Below are 23,761 nucleotides of genomic sequence, written 5' to 3'. Positions count from 1 at the left end.
TTGTTGTTGTTGGAAGAGGGGAGAGGGGAGAGGGTCCCATGTCCTACTTGTTAAGATGACTGTCCAGTTCTGTCTCTCCTTTGCCCCAGGCAAAAGTTAACCCTAGATGAAGTGTCCAAGGCTGTCCCTGGCCAGGGTGTGGCACTGCTTCTGTCTTAAGGTGATGATTGCTCTGTCTATGCTGAGACTAATTTAGAGTCTGCAACTCTGTATAGATTTCTGTGTGTGAGCCCTGGGGCTGATTACGTCCTGTAGCCCATAGTATTTTGAATTGTTTTTAAGTGAATACTTCATGGTTTGAGGAATATGTATGGACAATGGTAAACAGAGGAGTGATAAGGAGTCAATTATACGTGTGTTACCTTTTCTTTTGGTGCCATCTGGTGTATCATCCTCCTTATTTTCCTCTTGGTTCCTTCTTTAGCACTGTATGAAATACTTTCTCCCAGATTTTACTGACCGGGTCCTTGGCTCAAACTGTCATCCTTTAAAATTGGCCCTCTAGGTAGGGGTTCAGAAGGAGTGCTTATTCTCTCCATCTGCTTTATATCATTGCTTGCTAAAAATGTTTTTTCTGCTTTTAATTGTATGCCCATGTTTGTTTGCTTCTTTCTTTCACACCTCAAAAACCTACAGAAATTTCTGGAAGAAAATTTTCCTTTAGTGAGCAGGGAAGCTTATGTGACTCAGAAGATTGTAACCTCTCACGAGATAAAAATGTCTGCTCCTCTTTGCATGTGTAAACTTAAGAGAGTTGTCATTTGTTATTGTGATTACAACAAAATTAGAGATAGGGGTAAATAATCACATTCCCTCGAAGTTACATATTTTGTTGTCTGTATTCCCTCTAGGCTGTAAGATGAATGAGGTCAGGAATCACATCTATTTTGCTCATTTTATCTTTGTACTACAAGAACAATGACTGGCATGTGGTATGCACTCAATACATATTTGTTAAATCCGTACAGAACAAATGAATGAATGAATCTAGATTACTTTCAGTTATAATGTCTTTATGATTTTCTATTTTGTTGTTTTATTGTATGAACCTACAGCTCTTTAGTGCAACAATTTTAAGCAAAATATATTTCAAACATACACAAGTATTGTTCAATACAGCTGCTTATTTTATTGTATGCCCTATTTTAGCATTTAACCTTTTGGGAACTGTCCCTTTCCCTGTCCTTGACTGCCGTAGGCAGTCAGCATACTCATCCTGATATCTTCACCAACCTGAGTACTCTGACACCTGGTACATGTTCTAAATTAGATGATGTACAAGAAGGTTTGCTCTTTGATATACAGCATTGGGTTTCCAAATTCTCCTCTGGCATCATCCGGGACCCTGATACAAATATAGATTCCCAGGCTCTGTCCCAGATGTAGTGAAATAATCTCAGGATGGGCTCTAGGGATCTGTGTTTTAAACAGTCTCGCCAAGCATTCTAGATGCAGCAGAGTAATTACTGGTCAAGCTCTACTGAAATGTAAGAAATTATTCTTATTCTCTTGGGACAGCCCTTGAAGATAGGCGCTTAATAAATACTTGGAATTAGGAACTCTAGACATTCTGTGGTCCATCTCTAACAGAAGCAAGCCTCCTTTTAGACTGTTCATACTAAGCTGGTAAATGTATATGTTTTCATTGAAAGGTGTGTGAAGTCAAGTGGTTTTTTAAAAAGTTATATTGTAGTCGTGGGGCAGAGCTGAGGATTTTTCTCCCTTTTCTGTTGTTTGAACTCCTGTACTCCAGTTCGCTGTGCTGATAGGCTGTGGTTAGAGCAGATAGGTGAGTGAACAAGGAAACTCTCTGCTCCCAGGTTTTACATTCCTTGTTTGGCTGCTGATTGATTGATTGATGAAAATCCTGGGTTTGCTTTTCGTATTGCTTCTGAATTCCCCTCCTATTACTGTTCCTTTTCTGGCCCCATTCCTCTCAAAGACCAGTTCATCCCACTGGACTCTGAATGTCATCCCCTCATACCTCACTCTTTCAATCACCTCTTCTCTTCACCATCATTTATGATCTTACTTATTCTACTAGCTCCTTCCCAGTTGCATGTAAACACGTTTAAGTCTCTCCCACCTTAAAAACATCCCCTGACTATACATCTCCCTTGAGATACACTCTTATCTTGAAAGAATTGTCAATACACCTTTACCCCACCCCACCACAGGCTGTGTTCTGCACCCATGATTCCACTGAACAGCTCTTGCCAGGGAGACCAGTGATCCATTGGTATTGAACCTGATGGAAACTTTTGGGTTCTTACCTTACTTGGCTTCCCAGAAGCGGGTGTTGCAGCTGACAACTTCCTCCTTATTGACATAAGTTCTTCTTTCACTTTCCACTGTACATGGTCTCCTGATTTCCCTTCGCTTCTCTGGCTGTTCCTCCTACGATGTTTTGTGGGCTCATTTCCTTCAACGTGTCCTTTCAATATTGATTTTCTTCAGAATTCTCTTCCCAGCTTCTCTTCCCAATGCGTGCTCATCCTGTGATCTTGTCTGCTGCTTTGACTTTCGTCTCTTACCATGTCCTGACTCCCTAATGGAAATCTCCAGGCTCCGTCTCTCTCCTAAACACCGGACCCAAATATCCAACAGCCTAGAAGACTTGACCCTGTGGCTGTCCCACAGACACCAAAAGGGCAGGATATCCCAAGCTGAGCACAGCTTTTATCTGGAAACATGTGCTTCCCCTTGTGTCTTTCCTTTTGGGGACAGGCACCATTGCCCTCCTAGTTTTTCGAGCCAGTGCCTGGGCATCATCTATCACTTTCCCTCATCCTCAGGTCACAAAGGACCATGCCACCTCCTGCTGTTTCTCCCCAGTGAGTATCTCTCATCTTTCCTCTTTAGTTCATTTCTGCTGCGCCCCCTTAGTTCCAGTCACCAGGAACTCCCATCTAACTCACTGCCACAGCCTATGAGTTGTTTCTTCTGACCCCAGGATTGCTCCACTGTCATCTCCCACACTGTAACAAGAATGATCTCCCCTTTTTTAAATTTTCATTTTATTTTGGAGTGTAGTTGATTAACAATTGTTGTGTTAGTTTCAGATGTTCAGCAAAGTGATTCAGGGATACATGTATTATACATGTATCTATTCTTTTTCAAATTCTTTTCCCATTTAGGTTATTACAGAATACTGAGCACAGTTCCCTGTTACAGTAAGTCAGAGTGATTTCTAAAATGCACATTTGGTGGGTGCCTCCCTTGCCTGACTCTCCCTCCACTCCTCAGTAACTCTACATCGATGTTAGGAAAACATCCCGAGTCATACGGCGGCTTCAAGATCTACCCTTGCTTGCTGCTCCGCCTCGTCTTTTGCTACTCGCCCTCTTGCATCTTGCTTCAGCTTTCCTAATTCAGCTTGTTCGTTTTTACCTTGTCCCCTGCTTCATTGCTCTTTGTGTTACTGCTTCGGGTCCCTCTGCTAAGATTCTTTCCTCCAATCTCCCCCTGGCAAGAAGGTTTTTTAGGTTTCACTTCCTCCTTGGTGGCCCTCTCTGACTTACCACATCTGCCTTAGATTTTGTTCATGGTGCACTCTGGTCTTTCCCGATTATACTGACGCTGCCTAGTTATTTATCTATGTCTATGAGCTCTTTAAAAGGAGGAACTGTATCTGTATGCTTCCACCAGTATCCCCATCACCGAGTTCTTTCCATGCTGCAAGGTGGAAGTTCAATGCACAGGTGTTGAATAGAATTGAATGGATGGTGATAGCTCTTGGGAATCAGAGGAATTCTCTCTCTCTCTCTCTCTCTCTCTCTCTCTTTCTCCCTTTCTTTCCTCTACCCATTCCTTTCCCTTCCATTTAAATTCCCCTACAACCTATACCAAGAGCAGGGCATCTCTGGTAAACTTGTAATAAATACATTGCTAATTGTTAGAGACACTTTAGAATTTAGTAAAAGGGGAAAAGTACTTATTTTAGAACAGTCAAGAGTGAAGTAGCCACTTAGATTTACATTTCACTTGTTGTTTAGGGCTTTTCCTTCTGGCGTCATGGTGCATTGTTTTAACTGCCGATGCTGATTCATTTTGTTTTCCTTGCCCAGTAATTATATTGATTGTAATGAGATATTTATTTATTTTCCAGTTGTCAAAAGTTTGGAGCTGACTGCAGACATAGCACATAGTTCATAAAGTATGGTTTCTATTTAAAAACATATACTTAACATACCACTGCTATTAACACGTACTCAGCCTATTTCTAAACTACCAAGGGCAGGGAGCTTCAAGTGTGCGTGGTCTCCTGCTCCCATTCCATTATCCCTCTTGCTTGAATGTTGCCCTAATTGCTCTCTGTGTCTTTGCCTTTGATCCTAATATCTGAGCTTGTCCTCTTATCGTAGGGCAGGTTTTATGGATCGGTTCTCTTTTAGAGTGGCTAGATTCAGATGCTGGCTCCATTATTATTAGCTGTATGGCCTTGGGTGAGATGCTGAATTCCTATGTGCCTCAATTTATCATCTTTAAAATGTGAATAATAATAATAATAATCGTATTTTTCCTTTAAGGGGTTTTGGTGAGTATTAACTGAGATAATACATTAAAAGCACCTAGCCCAGAATTCTGTCTGGCCCTGAAAAAGGTCTTAATAACTACTAGGTGTGATTAAAGAATTCTGCCCTACTGGGTTCATAGCATTTTCCTTCTCCATATTCCTCCTTTATAATATTCTGTATTATTCTATTATGATTATTATTATACTGGAGCTCATATTGTTACACCTGAATATTAGACCCAGAAAATACCTTAGATACTGTCCATAATGTTAACTTCACGTTTGATTGAAAAAGCATGTATTGAGCATGTACTCTCAACCAGGCATAGGGCTTGGGCCTGAGGATTCAAAGGTGAAAAGGACACATTCCCGGTTCTCAGTGGAGCTCTTGTATGTGGAGAGTTGGCCAGATATAATCCAATGCAAACGAATGGAAGCAATAAAATGTTTTAAAAGCATGTAAACGCACGGAGGAGGGAATTATTAACTAAGGGAGGGATCGGGAGGAGGTTGTCTTACAGAAAGGCTTTGCAGAATGAATGTGATTTTTTTCCAAGCAGGAAAGAGTGGAGGCCTTTCTGTGAAAAGGAGCAGCATATGTAAATGCTCAAGAGTCATGAAAAATGTGATATTTCCAGAAAGCCTCGAAATGGTTTGGTATTGGTAAAATGTGAAGTAGATGTGGCCAGGTCAGGAAGGGTCCCTTATGTTTTACCATTTTAGAAATGGTTTTTCGGAAGGTCATTCCGGCCCATAGTGTCAGATTTATACTGAAGGAGAAAGAAGCCAGAGGTGGGGAGGAGATGGATGGAGGTGTGGCGAGAGAGAGCTCGGGCTTCTAGAACAACTACCATAGGCTGGCTTCGACAACAGACATGTGTATCTCATGGTTCTGGAGGCTGAAAGTCCAAGATCAGGGATGCTCAGCAAGGTCAGGTACTGGTGAGAATCTCTTCCTGGCTTGCAGACATCTGTCTTCTTGCTGCGTGGTCACATGTTGGGGAGAGAGAGAGTGAAAAAGAGTGAGAGAGGAAGAAAGAGCTTTCCTATCTCTTCTTCTTAAGGGCACTAATGCTACCATGAAAGCTTCACCACCCCAAGGCTCCATCTCCAAATGCCATCACATTGGGGATTAGGGTTTCCACATATGAATTTTGGGGTGGCACAAACATTCAGTCCATGGCACCAGGTAAGCAATCCTGAGGGCCTGGAATAAGGCAGAGTTAGTGGGGACATAGAGGAATGTGTGGCTTTGAGCTATCCATAGGAAGTAGACTCAATGGGGATTAGTGACCAGTGGGATAATTGGGATAATGGCATGAGTTGTATGACTTCAACTTTCTGGATTGGACATCTGGGTTGTACCTGGGGTTACCTGGGCAGTCTGGCTTCACAGACCACAATGCTGCTCAATGAAAAAATATTTCTACTCCTTTTCCTATAGCTCCTAACTCTCCAAAATATGATCCTCCCCCAGCTGCTTCCAAATACCTGTCTTCCATTATTCACTCACAGTTGTTCAGCAGGGCTTGTTTTCTTACTGTTCTCTAAGCACACACCACTCCTTCCTGCCTTTGGAGCTTTGATTGCAGTGTTCCTTCCAGTGGGCATCTGCTCTGTATTCCCCTCTTAATCCATCCTTAAAGGTGACTCTAATCGTACCTCTCTGGGAGAACTTTCCCCAGCTGCTCAGAAGGACGCTGCTGTCTGTTCCATCTGCTTTTCCCATACATTTCATTGGTTTTCTGTGGCAAATACAATGCTGTGTTCTCATTGCCGTCTCTCTTCCAGGATATGCAGGGACATTCTCTATCTCCAGCTTCCTTGTACTTAGAATTCCACCCCATGTGCCCAAGTCCTCACTGATGGGAATGTGAGCAGATGTGCTGTGTCCCATGTAGCCCAAGGCAGCTAAGAGTGCCTCTCCGGGTTTTGACTCTTCTGTCCGAGCGTTTTGAATGAGGAACTCTAAAGTGGTGACGTGAAAATGGAAGCAACCAGGGATGAGAGCTGCATAGGAGAGAGGATTGACTTTAAGTTACATTTTATATAGGTGACCAAAAACAACACAAAAGCTTTCTTGTGCTAAACTACGGAGATCTGGGGATTAATTTTGTTAGTGCAGCAGATCATGGTCTATCCTGACTAACATGACCACTAATGTCTGGTGTCCTCTTGTGGTGTAGGAACAAAATCAGGGATCCCTTTTAAATCTCATGCTGTGCTTTTCTTGTTTTTTTGGGTAAGTTATCTTTTGAATGGAATTGAACATTTGATGACAATGAAGAAAGACTTTCTCAGATTAGAGATAAGGTGATAACCAAGTGTTTACACTTCTGTTTGCCCTACACTTATTTTTTTTTTAAACGCTTACTTCCTTGCAATTAATGCCTTATCTTATGTAGCTGAATCTGTTTCCTTAGGTCAGCAAATGAACAGTGTTAATTAGTTAGAATGTTCCACTGAATTATCCTTTGCATTTATGAAGAGAGACTGAAGGGATGAAACTTATGTGCTTCTGACTATTAAAGTCCTTTGGTAGATGTAAGCATGCACTTGTATTATTATTATTATTTTTTTTTTTTGAGGGACACAGGAATGCTGACCTTGGCCAAAGTGTTGTTAAGTGTTGCTATGCTACTGATGAGATTGGGCCCCACTTTTCCCACTTGTGTATAACACAATCTTTTATTGCATTTTCCCTTAATATCTCTATTTTGGTGAAATGCCACCAATTTGAAATGTGTATATGTTGCCTCCTGCCCTTGAGGACCTTCATCCAAATGAGATGTTTTAACTAAAATGAGACACTAACAATCTCCTCCAGCCCTGCTATTTATTTTGTCATCAAAACCCCGTGTCTCCATGAGACTGATTTTTCAAGTTTATTATCTTAAAAGTGATTTTAGAAATATTACAAATAATAACACATGACTGAAAAGCAAAGGAGAGATTCCATCTGGATGACAGTAGCTATTTATAAAATCCTCAAGTTGTCTTCTCCCAGGTTGAAATACTAGTGGAATTTCTCAAGTAATTCTCAGGAGTGGTTTCAATAGAAAATTTGAAACCATAGCACTTTCTGTTTTGTTTATGTTTTCTTGTTGTTAAATACAAGTTGCATGTTCAAACTGAATTCCCTCTTCTGATTATGGAAAGCGTATGCTTATAATATAGGCTTTGAAATATTCTTTTTTTTTTTTTTTTCCTGCTGAAGTTTCTTTCTGGAATGCAGGGAGAATCACTAGCAAGAAGAGTTAGTTTTCCTTTCTTTTGTCAACTCCGTTGTACTAATAAGAGGGACCTGAATCTGGAGTGGGAATCAGGAGATTTGAGTCCTTTCTTAGCCATGAAATCTGTGGGTGGCTTTGAATTAGCACGTGTTATGGTACTTGTTTATCATGTGAATTAGATGGGATCTAACTCCATTATAAGGGTCAACCAGGAGTACACATGAAAATCAATCAGAGAACATCTGTAAAACCCACATTCCTGGGCTCCATTCCAGACCTGCTGAATTGGAATGTGTAGGATGGGGGTGGGTGGTGAGATATTAGGTAGCTTTTCAGGAAACCAGGCTGGAATGGACCCATAAACTGGCATCCTTTGGATGCAGGCATTAGGTAGAGGTTTGGTGATGAATGGGAGAGGGAGGGGTCTGGAGCCAGAATTCAGAGACTCTGTGGGGACTTAGACGTAGCCCTGAGTGGCTGAATGGCTGCAGACATGGACACCACAGGGCATGGAAGGGCTGGTGCTAAAGCTAAGCCGTACTTCCTTTACCATCTTGACCAGGATCTGTACGTGTTTGTTTGTCATGCAGTGTGCATGTATGTGTCTGTTTGTAGTGGTGATGATTGTTTTTAAAATACAGTGTTTGGGGCCTCTTGGCAGTTTCCTAGCTGCTCTATGGGTGGGGTAAAACTTCTGCCCTGACTTCGCTCAGTTATGTGACCTGGCTTAAATGGATCACTAACAGAAGAATTATAAGGGCATGGTGAGAGTAGAACCAGGCTGTGAAAATTGTCAAACCTGCCCTTTGTCAGGTAGTCAACTCCATTCAATCCAATTTAAATCAATAATTATCTCTAAGTGCCATCCTATGTAATGGCTCTTAAGGTATAGGTGTGGTTGGAAGGAAAAGGAGGGAGGGAAAAATGAATAAGCACAGTTAATGTCTTTCTGGACTGGTAAGTGAGCAAAGCTAGATTTACAAACAACTGTAAGATAATGAGGAGTGAAAGGCCCAGAGGAAGTATGGACTGAACAATGGGATTCAGAGAAGGAGCCGTTAATTGTGGCTGGTCACGCAGGGGAGGCTTCCAGAAAGGAAACTGTCTGCTAGACCAGAATTCTCTTGTGCTGATTTTGGAAGGGTCACGGAATAAGATTCTACTTACAGTTATTATGGTCTCTTTTATTTTGTTTTGCTCCAAAGCAATGGAAGATCCTTCCTCCTAATGGACTAATCTGAGAATGAGACATCGCTTTCTTACCCTCCCTGAAATGCTTGTATGCACTCTTTTAGAATCATTCTGTCTTGTTTGTGGTTGTGTCATTTTGTCTTGTTGAAGGCAGTGCGAGGGTCTGCTTCTTCTTCTGTGCCCTTCCTCTCCTCATTGAGCTGGGCACACAGTAAGTGCCAAGTTAATGCTAGTTGAATAAACAAAAGCATGATTAATGTAGATCAATGGAGTGATGATTAATTGATGAGGACATTGATAACTAGAATGCATTTTATTTGGAAGAGATAAGGGTACGTTAATCACGTATCTCCAGCATCACTCTGGGCTAGATCCTGGACGGTAGTGGCTCCCCTTTCCAGTCAGAAGAACTGAGGCACAGAGAGGTACAGTGGTTTGCTTAGATTGCATAGAATGCAATGCAACTCCAGTAATCAATACTGATAATTAGCCTCTTTCACTTGCATGTCAGTTTATTGTTCACAACAGTATGAGGTGGGAGGCACAGGGATTATTTGAAATTTATAGGGGAGGACCTCAAGCTCAGAGAAGGGAGGTGTCAGGCAGAAGGTTACGGAAGGAGTTGGTGGCTCAGGGAGATAATGCTACAATGAACGAGACACATTCATAAGTACTGATAGGTCCTGACAAAATGCTCTGGATGAATGGCTTAGAAATACATAAGGACAGGGGTGATCCTCCAAAGGAAGACGGGATTTGGATGGATTGGTGGGTGGAAGGAACATGGAACTGGAGCTCAGGAGATTTGGGTGTTTGTCCTGGCTCTTCCAGGAGCCAGGTCTTGGTCTGTTTCTTTACCCACAAAATGAGAGAAATGGGTCAGGTGATTTGTAAAGTTACTTGTAGCTCAAACATGCTGACTCAAATATATAGAGATACCATATTGGAAAATAAGGACAGGATAAATTATTTTAGAACAACAGCGTATCTTACTGATTTTGGTGATTCTAAAAATTCTTTATAGGTAGCATTATGTTTAAATCAAATTATCTGTCTGAGATCCTATGACGTTGGGGCATATAAAGATGATTGAGAGATGCTTGAGACATAGGGTTAATAAAAATAATACTGTTTGTAATATTTTTCAATGTCACATGACCATGGCATGAAGGATGAAGCACGGTCTCTATCTCCCAGGCTCTCTTCTTCTCTCCTGTCACCAAGTGTGGTGATGGAATAGGAGTTGGTCACCTTGGCTCCACTAGTTTTATGATCTTGGATAAATGCTCAGTTTCTTTCTTTAAAATAGGAATAGTATGACCAACTTTGCCCCTTCCCAGCTTTGCCCCTTCCCTTCCCATGTGATTCTTATGAGGATCACATGGGATAACTTGTGTGAGAGCATTTTATAAACTGTAGAGTGCAATCCACAGATTCTTATTACTGACTACACATGTTCATGGTCTCCTGTCATTCATGTGGGTGTGGGGACAGGGACCAACTACCCTTGACTAGATCACTCGACTCTAGCTTCAACGCTGGGCTTAGGGAAAACAGTGAAACTATTTCTGTTAGTTTTATCTAAATCCCGGAGTTTGCTGGCTTGCTTCCCAGAACCTCATCAAAATGGAGTATGAACCCACCCAGTTGGCCAGCCCGGAATGGAAAGTAAATACCATTGCACCTCACCTCTGCTGGGAGCTTAGCACAATTAATGGAGTGTTACTTACCCGCCCTTATTACCAGCCCCTGTTCCTTATCACTGTGTGCGACCTTGAACAGGTCACTTCCTCTCTGGGCCTGAGTTCCTTGCTCTTTCAAATTTTAAGGCGTTATACAGGATGATTTCTGGGTTCTTTCCAACCTCTTAATTCAGCAAGGTTTTTAAATGAAGGGTTTATTTACGTATAAGACAGAGCCAGGGACCCTCCAGTGTAACTGTGCTTGGAGCTAGTACTTCACTCTGCTACCAGGGGAGGGGGCAGGGGGTGGCCTGGTGCTGACTTTTTCCTGTTCCCTACCACCACCCGCACCCCCAGCCCCGCCCAGCTGAGACAAATGGGCTTGATTGGAGCACAGACCTGTTGTCAGATGTAATCATGAGTCCCGCTGTGCTCTCAGAGAGGTGACATCAGCTCCAAAGTCTTGAACATGAGCTCTTTAGCAGCTGTGAATCAGAGAGCTCTGGGCAAAAATTAGAGTTAAGTCCAAGACTGCTGTAGCACTAGAAGGGCACTCACTAAAGCTCCGGGACCCACTGCCTGCCCCTGGAAGGCAGCTCTGCCTTTAACCTGTGTGGGCAGGGCCATGGCACTGAACTCTGTACTCCAATGTCCCCTCCCTAGGAGGGATGGTCATTGAACACCTACCAGTTGGGGAACTTTGATAATCAGGTAAGATAATGCATGAGCCTAGGAGGTAAAACCGAAAGAAAAGCAAGACCATTATTATCCTAATGAGAGCACAGTGGTTTCTACTGGGTTGGAGGGAGGGAAGGCCACACTCCCCTCTGGTTCTGGTTTGATAATGTTCTTTTGATTTTAGTTTGGATGGCATTTATGTGGCAGATCACGTCCTGATTATTCATTAAACATGTGCTGTTTTATGTATCTTTCTGTGTCCATGTTTATGCACAGTTTTCAAGTGTGAAAATATCAGATAGTGCATGCAAAGCACATAAAGCACCTGGCAAAATGTAAGCATTTAGTAGATGTTTTTACTGGCACTGTTGTCCCCAGCTGACTGTAACAAGCCATAAATGAAACACTCCTCATTTCACAATCAGGCCTCATGGGCTGAAGGAGTTCAAGGTGAAGAAATGGCTTCATATGCAGCTTTGTGATCAGACGTTGAGTTCCAACTCTATCTCTGATCCTTACCTCAGTATGGAAAATTTGTTTCTATCTGAGCCTCGTTCATATTCTCCCTCTCTCTCTCACAGACGTTATTAAGGTCTTTGCTGTATGGCCAACACCACTGGGTATAAATCCAAAGATGAAATGACAAGGGATTTAGCCCTTTTGAGGGATTAGATGTCTGCCATGGGTAACAGACATGTAAACAGATCAGTACCTTAATGTATTTCTCATCTGTAGGCCTGAAAATGTATTTTGTAGGCATGTAGCACATCCTTGGAAATGATAGTTATCGTTTTAAAAAAGTACAGTCAGTGGATTCAAGTTAGCAAGTCTGTGGGGCTGTGGGTTTGTAAACCGGCTTCTGAAGGACAGGTGTGATGGTAATTGACAAAGCAGAGTGGCGAGGACGTTTCAAATCCAGTTTTTGCATTTCAAGCAGAGGGATTTTACCCTCCCCTGGACATGTAAAGGGAAGGGCCAGTGGCATAGACTGAGCTGCCAGGGCAATATTACCACAGGTGAGAGAAGGTGTGCTTACCTGCCCATGTATGCTGTGTCTCCTTTAAAACATGTTTGAACATTGTCACTTTATAGAGAACCTCCTGGGATTTCAGAATAAACCGACTCCTTGTTTTTATAATCAAAAAAATAAAAGGATTTCGGCCTCCCCAAATCATTGAAATTTGTATCAGTACTTAGTTGTGGATTTCCATCTTTTATGAGGTAGCAGTTTTTTTTAAAATTTATTTATTTTATTTATTTATTTTTGGCTGCATTGGGTCTTCATTGCTGCGCGCGGGCTTTTCTCTAGTTGCGGCTACTCTTCGTTGCGGTGCGTGGGCTTCTCATCGCGGTGGCTTCTCTTGTTGCGGAGCACGGGCTCTAGGCGCGCGGGCTTCAGTAGTTGTGGTGCGCGGGCTTCAGTAGTTGTGGCTCGCGGGCTCTAGAGCGCAGGCTCAGTAGTTGTGGCGCAGGGGCTTAGTTGCGCCCTGGCATGTGGGATCTTCCCAGACCAGGGCTCGAACCCATGTCCCCTGCATTGGCAGGCTGATTCTTAACCACTGCACCACCAGGAAAGCCCCAGCACTTTGTTTTAACATAATTTCTTCCTTAAATGTGTTATTTAATTGTCTATGTACATTGTTAATTCTTTCTACGTCAGCATTTCACCCTTTCATCTTCCCAGTAAAGAGCAAAACTACCTTTAAAGCACAATGATACTGTAGGGGATGATTTCCTTAAAATTAATATGTAAGTCAATTCACTAAATGAATCATGGGACTCATTTTAAAAACTTTGGTGTATATGCTAATCCCTTGTTCCAGAAAATTCAGCTAATGTGTCTGGATGGACAGCCAGCCGCCTTTTCACCAGGAGCTCAGTGGAGTACCAGCTTTGGTGGTAGGGCATCCTTATCTAGGGCAGACAAGGTGGTTTTCCTAGCCCTTTGCAAAATGCAAAATACACAAATGCTTGTCTTCTAGATATTCCCACACTCCTTTTGTATCTGGATACTGCTTCCGGGCTCCCTCCCTACCACTCTCCACGTCCTTACTGCCTTCCTGCTGGACCTGTTGGCCAGATCCCATCCCTCCAATTGCTGAACCCATCTTCCAGTTTTCTCTAGGAGGACCCCTGCTCCTTCCCAACTTCTCTTCCTAAATTCCTTCCTCAATCATCTCTTTTGTCCACTTGGCCATGCCACACACTCCATGAATGCTCTGGAAGATCAAAAGGCTACTGTGACAGTCTCAACCCTCAGGGAGTCAATAGACCCGTGGAGGGAAAACTTTGAGAATCTGCTGAAAAGTACAGACACCTTTTTAGGAAAAATTACACGTACATCACTTTAGAAAGTCCTTGTAACCTCTGAATTACAGCACCCAGAAGCCTTGTGAGAACTGACGTAATAGAAAGATGTGTGTGGTAGAATTGAAGCACTTCCCAGCTAAATTCCTATTCATTCAGGGTTTGGTCTCTGAGTTATATGACAGAAGAAAACATAGTAGATTGTGATAAGTATAAAACAAGGTAGAATTAAAACAAATGAGATAAGGCGTATCACTACATGACCCTATCAGAGTAAGGTATTATTACCTTTAACCAATAAGTAGTTGATGTAAAGACTGGTGGACTTACTCTTCTTTGATGGACATTAATAGTATCACCATTACCTGCTTCTCCTTCCCTTCCAAACACATAACGACTGTAGGCCTTAGTCTCCTTGCACTTGGCTGCGACAGTGTGATTAGTCTTGGAAGTGACATTTGTCACCCCAGGCTGAGACCGTGACAAGCCTACTTGCAGTTCTCTGGCCCGCAGTTCTCTTTCCCTGTCAAGCAGGAGGCTTCCTGTTGAGACAATGCGGTGACACAATTGAAGCAGGCTGCAGTGCTGAGCAAATGCAAGGATGCCACTCAGACCTAACCCAAAATGGGCATGAATGAGATAGCAACCTTTATGCGATTTTTGGAGTTGTTTGTTCCTGCAGTGTAACCTGGTTTAGCTCAGCTAATGCATCTGCCAAGCGGCCCGGTACAGAAGACGCGTGCTGCTTTCCATGGGTCTCTGATTTGCCGAAGCGATGCTTCTGAGCAGCTTCTTCTTTCTTGTGTGTGCTTCCTGTTGTCCTGCTCTATCTAGCGCAGAATACAAATGTCAGACACATCCATGCGTCAAAATAAAAATAGCCCCGTTTTGACTTCTCTAGTCTGAAATGTTAGTGACTCCCATTTTGAAGGAATAATTGGTTCCAAGGTGCCTTGCAGCCATTCTTAGAAATGTGTGTTCTGGTTGGTTCTTTCCCCAGGAAATTGCCCGAATGGCTTGAGGGAAAGAAGAGAGTCAACACTGACCACTAATGTGATTAATTAAAGGACTTAGTATAAATGACCAATGGTATTTACAGGTACCTTAGAGGGATTAACGCTGGTTAAACGGGTAGAGGAAGCAGATAAATGAATGATTCAGCGGCTGGGTGGTAGGGGTTGGAGCATTTTTCAGTGGAGCCATTAATAAGCACCTCTACCTCCACATTACATGTGAGGGATCTCACTTTAATCCTTTAAATGCTTTCACTCTCTGTAATCAGGTAATTCGTTTAGGGAACAATATAACAAATACACAAGGAGAAAGAAAACGAACAAATGCATATGAATAAGTAAGAGCCTTTTATTTTATAACAAAGCAGTACTTTCTGGTTCTTTTCTTGGTGAGGTGTAGCAGTCTTCCCAGGAGTCTCACTGCTTTTCCACGAAGATGGGGTCCAGTTTTGTGCCCCTAAACAAAACACGGCAGGTCGTCCAGACCTGGGAACCTCATGGAAGTCCATTAAGTGCCTTTCAGCTCATTTCTAAGCAGGCTGTTAGAGGAGAGCTACAGCCTGGGCCCTGGACGGCTGTCTGCGAGGTGGACACAGGATCTTAAAAGGGCCTTGGCTAACTCTCCTTGATAAAAGAATGCCTTGGTATACTTTGTGTAGCACTCTGATTTGGATGCCTGCCCCTTCTCTCTTTTTCCTCCCTTCAGTTACTGGCTTCTTTATTCCTTTCTCTTTCTGTGACCTTGTCTTGCCTTCACAGCAGGGCTAGCTGCTATGGGATATTTAAGACCTTGCCTTTGAGAAGTTTACAATTTACTTGGAGTTTGAGGAATAAGACAGAGACTTATGAGAAACGAACTAATTATGAGACATTATGAGCTTTGTACCAAATCAGTGAGGCATGCAGTGAGGTCTACACAGGCCTTCAGAGCGCCGGCTCCAGACCCATCTTTTCTCCTTTCTGCTTCTTCTAACCCTCTTGCAGCACCCACCTTGATTTTCTTCTCCAGATCCATGGCCTGTGTCTGCCACAGTGCAGCTTTGATCTTTGGTGATAATCAGGCCACAGATCATTTTTAAAATATATCATTTTGCCTATGTGTAAGTCACATAAGGACAGCAGTTATTAACCTGGAAAGATAATTTTCAAAAAAGGTTCAAAAAGTGTGATGAAGAAATGGCTGATTATTATTTATTTCTTGAGTTGCAAGTGATGGGACATCTTCTTTGGGAGAATGAACAGAAAGGCTAAGAGAACCCACAAAACAGAGAGATTAGACGGGTTGGAAAAGCAAAGGCCGTGGTGAGAGGTTTTTGGCTTACCCCTAAAGGAGGCTATGTCCTTAGACAGAGATTAGTTTCAGTTTTTAGGTTTTCAAGTCTCTTATTTTGTTACTTCTCCCCCAAGCAACTATGAAAAGCTCTGCTGGTTTCTTTCTTTCTTCCTTTCTTTCTTTTCTTCCTTTCTCTTTCTCTTTCTTTCTTTCTCTCTCTTTCTTTCTTTTTTTTTTTTTTTTACAGGGAAGCAAATTATAGTAGTTAACATTTATTAGTGCTTAACATGCTAGACTTTCTTTCTTTCTTTGTTTCTCTCTCTCTTATTTTTTTCACAGGGAAGTGAATTATAGTAGTTAACATTTATTAGTGCTTAACATGTGCTAGACTTTCTTTCTTTTTTTCCTTCTTTCTTTCTTTCTTTCCCTCTCTCTCTCTTTCTTTCTTTCTTTCTCTCTCTCTCTCTTTTTTTTTACAGGGAAGCAAATTAGAGTAATTAACATTTATTAGTGCCTAATGTGCTAGACTTCCTTTCTTTGTTTCTCTCTCTCTCTCTTTCTTTCTTTTTTTTCTACAGGGAAGTGAATTATAGTAGTTAACATTTATTAGTGCTTAACATGTGCTAGACTTTCTTTCCTTTCCTTTCTTTCTTTCTTTCTTTCTCCTTTCTTCTTTCTTTCTTTCTTTCTTTTTCTCTCTCTTTCTTTCTCTCTCTCTCTCTTTCTTTTTTTTACAGGGAAGCAAATTATAGTAGTTAACATTTATTAGTGCTTAACATGCTAGACTTTCTTTGTTTCTCTCTTTCTCTCTTTCTTTCTTTTTTTTTTTTACAGGGAAGTGAATTATAGTAGTTAACATTTATTAGTGCTTAACATGTGCTAGACTTTCTTTCTTTCTTTCCTTCTTTCTTTCCTTCTTTCTTTCTTTCTTTCTTTTTTCCTTTCTTTCTTTCTCTCTCTCTCTTCTTCCCTTCTTCCCTCTCTCCCTCCCCCCGCTTCCCTCCTTCATTTCTCTCTTTCAAACACTTAACATGAGATTTACCCTTGTAACAAAATTTTTAGTGCACAACACAGTGTTGTTAACTACAGGCATGATGGTACAGAGTAGATCCCTAGAACATGTCTATGGATGGAAGAATGGATAAAGAAAAATGTGGTATACAGCATAATGTTATTTAGCCTTAAAAAAAAAGAAGGAAATCCTGCCATTTGCAATAACATGGATGGAACTGGAGGACATCATGCTGAATGAAATAAGCCAGACACAGAAGGACAAATCTGCTTGAATCAACTTATATGACAAATCTGAAATAGTCAAACTCACAGAAGCAGAGTAGAATAGTGGTTACCAGGTGCTGGGGAGGGGGAAACGGGGAGCTGTTGTTCAGGGGGTATAAAGGTTCAGCTCTCTTGGTTTCTTCGTATCCCAGCAGCAGCCCCTTGACAGGGGCCAGGGACCAAGCCTGGATTCTCAGCCTCTGGTTCTTCCCAGATAGGCCAGTGCCCCCTGGAAAAGTGACCAGTCACCTCCTCAAGAGCTTTCAACTCTCATTCATGTTTCTCATGGCTCTCTCCCCAGTGAGGTGTGTTTTCTTCCTGGGAGCTTGTGGAAAATCCCAGTCTGCTCTTCAGAAGGTTTGATTTAACCCTTTAGTCTCCCGCCCCATGTACCTGTGGAATTTAGTACATCTTGTAATGGTGAAAACACACTCTTTGAGGCCATGCCATGCCCAATTTTGTCATTGCAGGTTTTTGCACTGACATCAGCTCCGCTGGTTTCCGTCTCACAGTAGAGGCCCTCTGCCTGCCCCCAGCCCAGGTTCTCAGCTTTCAACCTTCACCCATGATCAGTAGACACCTCTCAAAAAGGCAGGAAGTCCCCAGCGCTCCTCTGCAAGGGGCTTCCTCCTCCAGAGTTTTACAGTCTTAATCTTATTCCTCATGGCTTCTCTGATTCTTTGAAATACCTGTTTGTTTGTTTCCATTTATCTTGCTTTTCTGATTGTTTTGGGTGGAATAATTGTGGTGTCTTGAAGATTTCTCTTTTTCTCAGAAGCAAAAGTCCTTCAAATTTGCTGGAGGTAGAGTTCTAACATTTTTGCCTCAAAACATTACTAGGCTGTGTTGGGCAGAACCAACCAACAAACCAACCAACCAACAGATAAATAACTTTGGGTGGAGGTGTCAAGATTTCACAACCAGTTACTATGTAGCTAACTGGGTATTTCTAAATCAACAATTGACACATAACTTTTTTTTTTATATATAGCATTGAACAACTTCTTGGACCCAGTGGCAGAGCTGTTATTAATCTCTACATTAGAAAGGGATTTAAATTTCTTCCCTGCTCCATTTTTTTAAGAAAAAAAGACTGGACACCAAATACCACCTGTTTCACCAGTAGTTTTAAAACTTACAAAAGAAATAAAAGGGGGAAAAAGTGAAGCTACTAAATACTTTTTGGAGGAAAGCAATCTTTCTTATTTCTCTGATTTCTGTAAGACCCATTGCTTAACTGCAACACTGCTCAACTTTGCTCTAGATGGCTAGCATCATTTTGTGAGGAAGGAAAATTCTACTGTCCCAGTCTGGGTCTCAGTGTGCCTGTCCCCAAAATGAAGGGGTTGGATTACGTGGTAGCGAAAGTGTTTTTTCTTTGACTTTCTTTATGGGATGAGATTTCTTTTTGAGATTCACACTATTTTTCCTTAATAAATTAATTTGCACAACCACGCTTACTTTTAAAAATTCCGTATCAGTGAGTGTAATGCTTCTTTCCAGCCCCAGGTTTATCCATTATCTAGAACTTCTCTAACTTAGTAAAACTATAGTAGTACATTCCTAGTACAGAAAATCTTCATTATTATCTTTTATTCTGCTCTGCATGGCAGGATTCCCTTCAGAAACTTTCTGGGGCTATTCTAACAAGGACTCAAAACTGAACAAAGCTTCATTCATCTGAAGCTAAGCCAAAGTTGACTTAGACTTCAAGTTTAAGTTGATGCAGTGATTAACTGGTTAGATGAAACAAACATTGAATAATACATATTTTAATGCTTAAAGACTGCAATTCATTTTAAACATCATGTTGTGCTTTATCTTTTTCTGGAAATTTTTAAGTGGCTTTTGAACATCAGAAATAAAATTTTCACCTCCATCATTTGTGATCAACAGACCCACAGATGTTCATCTGTCAAAGAGATTGTTGGGCGTTTCTTTTCAATGGTTGGGATGCAGTGCAGGCGGTCTAGATAATCAATACAGCTACTCCATGATGCGTTATAATCCTGTGCTGCCCTGCTCAGGAAGCCCAAGACAATATTCAATGATTTAACTTAGGAGGCTTGGATTCTAGCCAAGCTATACCATCAGCCAACTCAAAGACTGTCCAGAATCACATGTCTCCTCTGGGCTTGACTTAATCTGATCTGTAAAAACGTGATGGGATTTGGGGTAGGATGTTGTAGTCTCACTGGTTCTCAAGAGGAAACAGAGAGGGGATAATTTGACTTTCCTAGGAGTTCTGGGAGTCATGGAAGGCAGTTGGAAAGCCTGAGATGACATATGTTAAACTTTCCACATAGAGAAGAACTGTTTCAACCCAAATGCTCCTGAGTCCTTTCCCTTGGGAGAAACACCAGCAAATGGGTGCTCATGTTGTTTTTCTGGCATTAGTATTCTTTTATTTTTGGCTGGGCAAAGACATTTACAACACTTTATTTCTAGCACCCCAAGTGCTAGAAATCCTATAAATTGGTAGGAAAAGACAGTCCAATAGAAATGTGGATAAAAGAACATAAATAGACATTTCACAGAATGATAATTTTAGATAGCTAGTAGACATCTGAAAATTGGTTGAAAAAATGCAAATGAAAGCAAGAATGAAATACTATTTTTTTTTAACCCATGAGATTGAAAATTAAAATGTGTCATGCATCCCTACATTGCTGGTGAGTGAATTGCTGGAAGTTGGTGTGGGAAATGGCATTAGTATTCTTAAGAAGACTCCTATGGGGGCTTATTCTGTCTTTCCCTAGCAAGTTCACATGAATTCCCCTATTCCCATACTAGAGACACCTTTCTAGAACTCACATCAAGAATGCCCATCTATAAATTTCCCAGCTTTCCTTCTTCAGACTTCTCTGAAATTATGTCAGGATTGCAAAGGTTTTTTTCTCTAATCATGTGGTTATCAAGCATGTAAACTTGCTTCACTCTCTGGTCATTTTCATTTTCAGAGTCTGATGAACTGACTCTGGGTTCCTTTTTCTTCCTCCCAGAAGAAAGGGTCATGGGAAGCATTTTCCTTCTGAATTGGAGTGCTCCTCTCCAAGCTAAAATGCCTTTATTTTCACAGTCCTTTTCAGTGATTCTTTGTTCCGTGAAGCCTCCTCTTGACAGTCTGCCCAAGGGGCTTAGGATGAGGTTTGAGGAGAGTAGATGGGAGATTGAAGGACTGGGGTCCAAGTTATTGAGCCAGGCCTTCTTGCTCAGCTTCCTCCTCCTTAACCCCTCATCCTTCCACGAAGGTTGACATGCCCTTCTCAGTAACTTCCAACCAGTGTTTACCAGTTTGAGGAAGTCAGGCACAAACCAAGGGAAATAAAACTTGCTGAATCTATCAATATCCACCCTTGACAACATCATGAGAGAAGTTTTGCTGCTTCTGTTGAGTCCCCTCCCCGTCCCCCTTCAGTCCCCGTCCCCTTCCCCCTCCCCCTCGTGGCTTCTCCCCTTCCCATTCCCCTTCAGCACACCCAGTGTTTCCTCTGTGATTCTTCAAGCTCAGAGTCTCCTCTGGAACATTGTCTTGCTGGTCCTTTCAGTCAGTGTTTATGCCTCACATCTTCCCAGGCTCTATTCTCTATCAAATGTTCCATCTTAAAAGTTCAGGGCTGAGGACATGGAAGCAACCTAGGTGTCCATCATCGGATGAATGGATAAAGAAGATGTGGCACATATATACAATGGAATATTACTCAGCCATAAAAAGAAATGAAATGGAGGTATTTGTAATGAGGTGGATGGAGTTAGAGTCTGTCATACAGAGTGAAGTAAGTCAGAAAGAGAAAAAGAAATACAGTATGCTAACACATATATATAGAATCTAAGGAAAAAAAAATAAAAAAAAGGTCATGAAGAACCTAGTGGCAAGACGGGAATAAAGACACAGACCTACTAGAGAATGGACTTGAGGATATGGGGAGGGGGAGGGGTGAGATGTGACAGGGTGAGAGAGTGTCATGGACATATATACACTACCAAATGTAAAATAGATAGCTAGTGGGAAGCAGCCGCATAGCACAGGGAGATCAGCTCAGTGCTTTGTGACCACCTAGAGGGGTGGGATAGGGAGGGTGGGAGGGAGGGAGATGCAAGAGGGAAGAGATATGGGAACATATGTATATGTATAACTGATTCACTTTGTTATAAAGCAGAAACTAACACACCATTGTAAAGCAATTATACTCCAATAAAGATGTTTAAAAAAAAAAAAAAAAGTTCAGGGCTGGAAGGTAACTCTGAAGTGATCTGAAACCATGACCTCATTTGACAGATCAGATCAAGGCTGTCCATATAAATATAAAGTGAGTCACAATGGTAATTTTAAATTTTCTAATAGCCACATTTAAAAAAATACAGTAAAAAGAAATAAGTGAAATTAATTATATATTTTAATCAACCCAATACTTCGGGAATAGTATCATTTCAATGTGAATTCAATATAAAATGTATTGAGATATTCATATTCTTTTTCTCATTTTAAGTATCTGAAATTGAGTATGTATTTTACATTTACAGCATACTTCAGTGAGTGCTAGCTGCATTTCTGGGGCAGAGTTGCCAACTGTGGCTAGTGGCCACTGCTGGGATGGCATAGGATTATAGCAACAAAGTTTAGGGGGAGCAAATGACTTGCTTAAGGACATAAACTAGTTGACAACAGAGCCAGTCTCTTGATCTCTGCTCTGATGCTTTTCTTGAAACAATGTCTAATTATGACAGTGATGATCCTTAGGATGTGCCTTGAAGTGGAAAATGGATTATATGAATCTAGAATAATTTAGTGGTGAAAATCTGTAGTGGTTTTAGTGTAAGGCTAAAAAGAAGGTTATACCTTCTAGTAGCTTCTGTTTTATGACATTATTGTTATAAGAGGAAGATTGTGACCAGAAAATTTTATTTCCAGTGATATTGATGGACAAAAGAAGTTAATTTGAATTGCAATGTGAATATCTGTCTTCTTTCAGATCTATTTTGTTAGTCTATTATCTATGTCAATGTCTAAGTACTAGGAAATTACTGCTTATTTCCATGAAAATCTATCAAAATGTACATTTTAACAGTGGCTTGTATGTGGGGGGAGATCATTGTAGCTTCTCCATCTATGCTTAATGACCAAACCTCAGGGCTTGGCTCTGGCTTTGCTTTTTTTTTTTTCTTTTTGCTGTGCCATGTGACATGTGGGATCTTAGTTCCCTGACTAGGGATCAAACCCATGCCCCCTGCACTGGGAGTGCGGAGTCTTAACCACTGGACCACCAGGGAAGTCCTGGGCTCTGGCTTTAAAACTACCGTGATTTTAAGCCTGTTTCAGGACTACCTGTGCATGTGGGACTCCATAGAGAAAGCCTTGGGGGTCTAAAAGTTCCACACCTAATTCTGAAGTATGAAATTTGATTCAGGCCAAAATAAACATTCCCAAAATCTAAATTGCATTATATTCAAAGTGATTAGGAATCACAGTGAACTAATGTCTCTGGTACTTGGCTTGACATCCTCACTGTTAATCACCATATGCTCTTGAGGATATCACTTTCTTTAGTATCGGTGCCCTTTATAAATGGCAAGGAACAGTATCTACCCTACTTACTATGTAGGACTTCATTTTCTAAGGTGTGTTTTAGACCCAGGGGCTGCACTATCAAAAAGGAATTCGATGGTCAACTGAACTAGAGAAATTCTGAATACTCTTAGAGATTCAAAATGTGTAACAGTATTTTAAAGACCTGGGTAGTCTTGCAGACAAACAATATTTTAATTTAACTTAACATTTCCTAAATTTTTTTTTTTAATAAATTTATTTATTTATTTATTTGTTTATTTTTGGCTGCATTGGGTCTTCGTTGCTGCGCGCGGGCTTTCTCTAGTTGTGGAGAGTGGGGGCTACTCTTTGTTGCGGTGCGCGGGCTTCTCATTGCAGAGGCTTCTCTTGTTGCAGAGCACAGGCTCTAGGCGCATGGGCTTCAGTAGTTGTGGCACGCAGGCTCAGTAGCTGTGGCTCTCGGGCTCTAGAACGCAAGCTCAGTAGTTGTGGCGCACGTGCTTAGTTGCTCCGCGGCATGTGGGATCTTCCCGGACCAGGGCTTGAACCCGTGTCCCCTGCATTGGCAGGCGGATTCTCAACCACTGCGTCACCGGGGAAGCCCCCTAAATGTTTTTAAGCCACAGGAATTATTTGATCTTTTTTCTCACCCACCACCTAGTCCATGGAACATGCTTAGAGAAATGTTGTCATGGAGAATTTTAAAGGCAAAGTGGACAAAGAGATATGAAAGATATTTAGATGTCTAATAATCATTTCTCAAGCATAAGTTGTTAAAACACACTTTTAAGAGTGTCTTGCTGTCCCAATATGTACCTACAGATTCCTCAACACTGCACTTTCTCCTGGAAACACACAAAGTTTAATATTACTACCCTATTTGCTCACCTTCTCTTGACATCAATTAAACAACAAATGTAATACGGTAAGAAAATTTTGGCCACACAAAAAGCCAGATTTCAAGATTCTAAAACCATCACATTCTTGAGTATTTCACCCCATACTCCCCTCTTTCTCTCCCTCCTCTCCTGCATCTTCCACT

At 41.5% G+C, this 23,761-nt stretch overlaps 1 long non-coding RNA gene across 1 annotated transcript in view; it reads left to right on the top strand.

Moving 5' to 3' along the window:
* Positions 1-11,151: 11,151 nt before the first annotated feature.
* The window catches only part of LOC133105408 (uncharacterized), a 111,664-nt gene continuing 99,054 nt past the window's right edge, over positions 11,152-23,761 (top strand). Inside the window, exon 1 of the long non-coding RNA XR_009703851.1 lies at positions 11,152-11,333. This is a non-coding gene — a long non-coding RNA (uncharacterized LOC133105408). The remainder of the gene's footprint in view (positions 11,334-23,761) is intronic.

This window comes from Eubalaena glacialis, chromosome 14, assembly GCF_028564815.1.
Source record: "Eubalaena glacialis isolate mEubGla1 chromosome 14, mEubGla1.1.hap2.+ XY, whole genome shotgun sequence".
Taxonomy (NCBI): domain Eukaryota; kingdom Metazoa; phylum Chordata; class Mammalia; order Artiodactyla; family Balaenidae; genus Eubalaena; species Eubalaena glacialis.
Note: the sequence above shows the minus strand (reverse complement) of the source record. Positions and strands in the feature narration are given on the sequence as shown.